This window comes from Coloeus monedula, assembly GCF_965178545.1.
Source record: "Coloeus monedula genome assembly, chromosome: 8".
In the NCBI taxonomy this organism is placed as follows: domain Eukaryota; kingdom Metazoa; phylum Chordata; class Aves; order Passeriformes; family Corvidae; genus Coloeus; species Coloeus monedula.
Genome location: NC_138788.1, coordinates 22,208,512 through 22,216,698, shown reverse-complemented (window position 1 = coordinate 22,216,698; position 8,187 = coordinate 22,208,512). Strand labels below are relative to the sequence as shown.

The following is an 8,187-nucleotide window of genomic DNA, read 5'->3' as shown; positions in this document are numbered from 1 at the left end:
CATGAAGAAACAAAACAGTCCTGAGATAATGCTGGTTTGTAGCAAAAACCAACCATCATGTATAGAGACAGGCTGCACTTTCTTACTGCACAAACCAGAAGTCATTAGCACAGAGATGTGTGTCCCAGCTTCCAGACTTACTCTGCCAATGCAATGCTAATAGTCCTGGAGACTACTGTCCTGGGGAAAACTTTCTTTGGAAATATGAACAACCTTCTGCTTAAATATGGTACAGATTTCAGTAAATAATTATTCCATGCATAAATGAAGTCTGATGCTTATTTAATAACACTTTTTAAGAACCTGAATATGGATCAGTTTTGGGGGAAAGTGATCAAGAACAACATACTTGTGAGGGAAGGTGGGCTGCTCTAATACTTTGCAGCATAATTCTTTATTGATGCTATCAGCTTTCAACAACTGACTACAAGTTGTGGGTTTAGCACTCCTTAAGCATAAAAGCATCAATGCCACACAAGAAATCGCAAAGGATGCCCAGAAACACAAATTTCTTAGGCTGTAACAACGTAACTGGGAGGAGGCTAAGCTAGATGCAGAGAAATGTGAACCAACCATATAAAGGCAAAGAAAATCTGTTGTAATCACTGGCTGAGTTAAATCTGTACTTGTGAGAAATGTGTCAACTCAGCCAACAGAAGCTGGCAGCCAAGTGTGTGCAGCTAGTTTTTCCAAAGGAAGGCCAAAGTAAAACTGGAGTGTGTTTATCCTGGCATCAAGACAGTCTCATATCCCAGCTGAAATCTCAGCCATGTTTGTTCTATGTTCAGCATTATCTTAATTCTACTCAGTGTATTATTATTCCTTTCAGATACATAGACATTCTTGAAACAAATAATAACCTCCATCCAGAGGTAATATTTTTGGGGAAGGTTAGTTCTGATGAGGTTACCTCACCAGTCACCAAGCAACAAGGCACTGTCTGCTGTCCTTCAGTATCAGGAGCTTTTATAAAACATTGCTCTCACTTTTTCATAGGAAAAAACTGAAGCCTAGGGAGATTATCTATACTGTAGGGTCAATATTTACCAGCAGTGTTGTAGCCTCATTTGAGAAAATTGACAACATTTGTTTTCAAGCCAGAGCAGTAACAAAGCACACCAATGTTTGCAAAAGTCTTGTCAGACACAAACTATGCAGCTCAGGGAACAAGTTGGCTGTACTAAACCCAAAAGCAAAACAATCACATTTACTTTATCAGAGAGAGGTCTGTGGCTGCCTCCATTTATGCAGGCGTTTTCTGGAGGAGTTGTCTGGGGGCTGCATTGAGATGGGAAGAGCATCACCGGAGCCTTGGAAAAAGCTATGGAGAGTGAGTGGAATATTGCTGTGGTTGGGATGAGATCCTGGGAAAGGGACATGATCTACCAAAGGTGGGTGGGTACTGCTGTGTGCAGGCTGTGGACAGTGCAGGTGACACCTGCCCCAGGAGTGAGGGTCTGCTCACCAGATAAAGAGGAGCTGGGCAGGTCTGAGGGATGCTGGTGAGGCTGCCTAAACCCAGGTGAACATGAGCTGTGGTCACACCAGGAGCTGCTTGGTGCCCCCAGGCTTGACCAGGACTGCTCCTGCACCTCCTGGCTGGCAGGGAGGGATAGTGTGGAGCCACCAAGCTCTGCCCAGAGCCAGGTTCTATGTCCAATATGTCTTGTCTGCTCCCCATGCCCTGCAGGGCTGCACCTGGGTGCCAGCTGCTGCCTGCCGTGGTCACACAAAAGCCCTGATACAGAGCCAGGTGCTCTGTACAAAAGCCCTTTCCAGATCTCTGGAGCTTCAGGGGAGTTCCTTCATCACAAAACCCCTTCATTTTCCATCAAATCACTTGCATTTACTCACCAAGGTGTATGACTGCCTGTGAGAAGAAAAAAAAGAACAGGAAAAATATAAAAAAACCCCTAAAAACTGTAATTGCTTTATGGAAAAATCTCATAGAATACAAAAATGAAGCCTGAGTTTTATAGAAAGAGTCCCACAGAAATTATAATGTGACGTCTACAGAATTTTATCAAGAATTATTACTTGTTCTTTTCATCTAAACCTGTATTCCTGCTAGAGATTTCTGCAGCAAGCCTGAAAAGTCCACTTATAAAGCAATACATTATCATTTGGACCTTACATAAAGATTTCCAGAGAAATTATTCCTTCTGCAAATCAGCAATTTCATATTGGAACGAGAGTTCACCTTTAACATTCATTATTATTGTTCTAACTGAACATTTTTATAAAACATTCTTTTGCTACCTTGCACATGCACTTCAGTGAAGTACTGCAAGATAGGAAAGATAATTACCTTTGTATCTTTGGATGGTTACCCATTAAACACACCTGTAATGGGAATGCACGTTGTTATCTAAGTTCCCACAAACATATTTATGTCTCATAGCAGGAAATGAATTACATTCAGAGCTAGATTTGTATGTTTATTCATAGAATGCCAGCTGTGATGAAACTATTAGAGCCATTAGTAAGCAACTGTCAGTCCCAATATACCAGTGGATGTAACAGCCTGCTATTCCTAGGTGGGAATTCAATAGCCTGCCAGGTTGACATAACCACGTACAGCATCCAGCTGCTGGAAAGGACTTTAGCACCTCAGTGGTTCACAAGAGACTCATCTCCCAGAGAAGGCAGACACACAAAATGTATCAGAGACTGAGACATAATTTTGTAAATTGTATTAACCAGACTTATCATGCATGTATCAGCTTTGAATTTAATCTCAGCATTAGCTGACTATTCCCCAGAGGTACCTTGCCAAGAAGATGTACTTTCCTTACTTTCCTATTTGATTTTTATACTACTAATCCTAAGCAAGCTTGAAAAAGCAGAACAGTGGTTAAATCCCCCTCTGGTTTTGCAGAAAGTTTGTGGAAGTTGGAAAAGGGCTTAGGAAAGGATAATTTACCAACAGATACATAGCTTTCAGATCAGATTTAGCAACATGGCCAGTCTTACAGAAACAGGACAGGCCTTGCTACTGAAATCCTTGCAGAGTTATTGCTGCATCCATGACCCTACAATTTGCATGAGATGCTGCCTCTTGGCACCAGCTGCTCAGGATGCTGACACTGTGTCCTCAGCAGTAAACTGGCACCAGGGGGGTGAGCAGGCTACTACGATGTGCTGTGGCTCATGTGGCAGGTGAAGCATTTCCATTTGGTAGTCTGTTCTTTTTGGTTTTGTTTTTTTATTTTGTTTTCCTGGCACCCGATAGATGAGTTGGCTTTTGTAATCTTCTGAATCATGTGATCACTCGTTGTCTTACTGAACTGGTAACAACACAGGACTTGGGAATGCACAGGGGAAGAAAAGGGTACTTTACCTTGTCTGCCATTTCCCTTCTCATCCGTCTGTGCATGCTCAGAAGTCTGACTACAGCAGAAAAGTGTGTGATCCTTGGGGAGTGGGCTCAGCCAAATGCGCTTTGCTCACGGAGGCTCAGAGGCAGTTGCTGGCACAGACAAGGCCTAATGCAAACCTAAATTCGCAAAGTCAGAAATTTTAGGTAAAAAGAACATAAACTCTGGTTTCTTCCGCTTCATTCCCCATCCCTTTGCAAGCTGCTGTGGTAACCTTTAAGAGAAGTGTCTCCAATGAGACATGACAGTGAGAGTATTGGAAAGGTGCTTCAAGAACCATCCAAAATAGTGCTTTTGCTTGCCTGAAGCATGCCTGTGATTGCCAAGTCACGTTAACACACTACTCCCAGAGCCTTGTTACTGAGAGGCTGATAGCCTTGGTACAAGAAATTGTTCCTTCAGCTGCAAATCCAGTCCAGCTCACAAACAGGCTTTGGCTCCATCCCGGAGCAGCAATGTTGGGTTACCTCCCCCCCCCCAGATTGTTACCAGAAGACTTGAAAGAGCACAAACAAGGGAAATTACCACCTCAAAATCAGCAATTTCACACTTGAATGAGAGAGAGTTCACCTTTAACAAAGCTAAATTAAATAAAGGTAAATTAAATTATTGTTCCATTTGAACAGTTTTACAATACTGTGGGACTGGGACTGAAGGCACAGCCCTCTGCCAGGAGAAAGCTCTTGCTGATGAACCAGACCACCAGCGGGTCCAGAGCCCACAAACCCAGCTTTAGAGAGTGAGTGCCAGACACCAGGTTACTCTACTATAAGTAGTTTGACGTCCACAATGCACCAAATCCAATGTACAAATCCCAGCATCAAGTGGAAGTTCTACTGTGCTTCAAGAAAGCATTATTATATTTAAAAGGTATGGGATATTAGGCGGTCAATGGGAATTAGATAAAGAAAACATTTAAAAATGGTTAAAAAATTTATAATGCAAGACTGTATATATTTCTGCAGATGAAATACTTTCAGGGGTTTTTAAGAACAGATTTTTTTTTTTTTTTTTTTTTTTTTTTTACATTTTAAACTGTCAACACTTCTGAGCAAACACTCCATTCACACTGAAGTGAGGATTTATGTGGAGATAAAGCCTTAGGGGCAGATTCTTACTGTGAACTTGATTCTAGTGTGAACTTGCACCTTTATGATGGAGGATGGCTCTGCTTGTTTGAATAGATGTCCTTCTGCTACTGCTCTGAATCACTGCTCTTAGTGCTGACAATATACACGACTCCAGCAAGCTCTCCACGTGAACTCCATGCCAACCTATCAACAGCATTTCTTGCCTTGGACTGAGTCAAAATTCTTCAACAAGTTTAGAGGACAACTGGCAAACACCTCATCTCCTATTGAAACAGAGGGGAAAAAAAGCAACAGATCAAGTGATTAGTGGACAAACACCCAACTATTTCAGAATAAATAAAAAAAACCCAGTTAGACTGGAAAAGTAGTCTTTTTTTGTTGTTGTCTTGGAAGTATTTCCAAAATATGATTTTGATGAAGTTAAAGGTGATGAGTTATACAAGCCCATGTTGAGACACCAATAAAAACACGTACCTGCAGAAACCGCAAAAGTTAAACATGCTGGACAATTACTTACTTCATTCATTCAGCTTCATCTTTCCAAACTAAACATTCAAAAATGGTCAACAGTTTTGGAAGAGAGTGTTTGTAAGGAAGGCACCGCCTGCAGAACAGTGCCAGGTCTGTTGGCATACTCAGGGCAACTGCACACCAGTGATGCGGAGTTCTGGAAGGGAATGGAATTGTCAAACGCACCCCAGGGAATTTCATCTAGAGCCAGGGGAGTTATACTGGAATGTGAATAGGCACAGTTAAGCCCAAACACAGAATTGGAGCAGCTAATTCATGGTACTGTTAATTCTTAAGTGAATAGGATGCATGTAAAAATGTTTAAATATATGCTGCATAAATACCCATGGGAAACAGACACAGAAGTGCTCATGCTGGTTTTATTTTCTTCGTAGCATATTCAGAACCACAGTGTTCCTGCAGCTGATTATGGTCCCTCCCTCAGACTGGAGAGTTATCGGTCCATTTCAATCTATTTTCTTTGTCTTGACCAAAATCACTTCATTAAAAAATGAGAGGTTCCTTGAAAAATATGCATAATATTCGGTGCAATAGTACTTCAAGGCAGAAGGGAAAACCTACAGGAATGCTATTTACCTGAAAACAAACACCTCCTCAATTAAAACTGAAAGTATTTGTGTTTCAAGGGTATTATAAGAAGTAACTTAATAATAGGGCAATTTAGGAATATACAGAGGGGCTAACAGCTTTATGTGGTTTTGGTGTGCTTTATGCTTTATATAAACATTCACAAAACATCCAAGTTTGAAAAAGGGGAGAAATATTAAAAAATAAAGACTGAAATATTGCCTTTTCATTGTGCAGATTACAAGTCTATGCACAAAGTTATGATTTCCATAAATAAGGAAAGAACGAAGAAGTTTGGGGAATGTATTTTGTAAACCACCAAGTATATAAATAGTTGTATTAAAGTCTTCGCCAATCAAGTTGTCAAATGGAAATTTCTACAGTCAAAACTTGAGTTCTGTAATGACAGCATTTTTACAAGTTGGCAAGTATGGGATTCATCCAAAGCCTTCTGAAATCAGTGAACATTTTCATGGGCTTGAATAAGTACTTTAACAGGATATGCTCCATAATGCAAATGACACAGTATTCTCAACACCTATCTCTGCAAAACTGCTTGAAGCTTTATAATCAAAGTGGATTGTTTTCAGCTTAGAATTTTTCAGCATATTAAAAAATCAAAGCCTCATTGAGGCTCTAAGTGCATATTTTTCAAAATAGTATTTTTCAAGACTTTCTATATTTCTTTTACCTATATGAAAAAAAAAAAACCAAACCAGCTAATGAATAGAACAGAGAAACAAAAGTCATGAAATCCAGGCTGGGTTCAAACCTAAGCATGATTTTGTGCAAAATAGCCTATTATTCAGTGATGGAGATAGTTTTAAAGTGCCATAGGAATGGTCTCCTCCAGCACATGAAAAGCAAAGGTTTTTCTACTAACAAAATCTGCAAAAACCAATTAAACTTATTCTTTCTTCAATTATCTGCAATCCAGCAGAGAGTTTTGCAGAACAAATGGCCTAGAAAGCATTCATGAGTTTTCACTGGCTGGTATGGCTCCTGCAAATACCCACTATGAAATTACATTTACAAATATCTCCATATGTTATAGAATTGGAAATTTTAGGATGCCTTAAATCTCACTTGTTCACACAGAATTACTATCAAGTGTGGGATGTGGACTTGAATATTAAAAAGTAGAAGTAAGAATTGGTGATCTCTTTCTCTCACATAATAAACTGGCATGAGGAAATAAATCCCACACCTGATGTAAAGGGCAAATGAGTGTGGGACCCAGAGGTTCCCTGCCTGCTCCACTTAGTGGTTATTGAGCTCAAAGCCTGACCCAACACCAGTGCACCCCAGAGAGAAGGCAGTTACTCCAGAGAAAATAATCCTTTCAGGCTTGTTCAAAGGTTTATGAAGGTTTGAAGGCTAAATGCAGCCCAAAGACTGTAGTGCTGATATTAGGATAAAACATATAATTTTCAGAGTTCAGTAATAAAGAAAGAAGTTAGTGCTATGTAATAACTGGACGATTTTCCATGATGGCTTTCAAAGTATTCTCTGTATTTTCAGCCAATAAGGTACTTCTGGCTCTGGTTATTTTTGCACATTGCTCAGGCAAATTGCACATTGAGACATGAAGAAGAATGGTAATTTAGTTGTTAGACTTACCACACTTCCCAGAATGCTTTCCCATTAACAGTCCCTTTTGTCCATGGTTCACACCTGCCTTGTAAGTAGGAGGGAGGGTTTCAGGCATGACTCCTGAGCATGATTAGTATTTTGGTTTAGCTAACAAACCGTAAGATTTACAGGAAACAAAGATTTTTATCAAATCATACAAACACAGAATGGCTTGGGCTGAAAAGGACCTTAAAAATCATCTAGTTCCTAATCCCTTGCCATGGGCAGGGACACCTTCCACTAGAGCAGGTCACTCATAACCCCATTTAGCCCAGTCTTGGACATCTCCAGGGATGGGGAGTCCACACCCTCTCTGGCCATCCTGTTCCAGTGCCTCACCACCTTCACGGTGAAGAACTTCTCCCCAGTATCTAATCCAACCTTCCCTCCTTCAGCTTAAGGCCATTTCCTCTTGTCCTATCGCTTCATACCTTTGTCAAAGGTCCCTCTCCAGCTCCCTTGAGGTACTGGAAGGTGCTGCAAGGTCTTCCTGGCAACTTCTCTTCTCCAGGCTGAACAGCCCCCTACTCTCTCAGCCTGTCTTCATAGGAGAGGTGCTCCAGACTTGAGATCAACCTAGTGGCCCTTCTCTGGACTCACTCCAACAGGTCTTTCTTGTGTTGGGAGCCTCAGACCTGCACAAAGTACTCCAGGTGGGGTCCCAAGATAAATCAAAATAAAAGTGCAATTGGGGCTATTTTATTTTCCTGAGGTGAGGAAGTAGAAGGCCATGGTTCCCACTGAAGCAGAAGTGAAGCCTTTATTCCACTTGGAGATGATTAACAAGAGCAAGTGCAGAAGTTAAAAGCTCATGCAGCACTCATGATGGTGGGAGAACCCTGCCCTGCTCTCTCTGAGCGACTCAGTGTGCTCACCTAGAGGAGGAGAGGCTCAGCCTTCATCTGCCTGATTCAAACCACAGATTTAGGAACTCAGGGGTTACGGACAACAAAGATTCAAGTCCTGCCTTCAGAAGACTGGAATGCCAA

At 41.1% G+C, this 8,187-nt stretch overlaps 1 long non-coding RNA gene across 1 annotated transcript; it reads right to left on the bottom strand.

The window, feature by feature from the left end:
* Nucleotides 1–1,768: 1,768 nt before the first annotated feature.
* LOC309575452 lies at nt 1,769–4,717 on the bottom strand. Its single transcript, XR_014226602.1, has 3 exons — nt 4,526–4,717; nt 3,341–3,496; nt 1,769–1,870 (listed from the first exon to the last, which is right to left on the bottom strand). It is a non-coding gene; the product is annotated as an uncharacterized lncRNA (long non-coding RNA).
* Nucleotides 4,718–8,187: the final 3,470 nt, after the last annotated feature.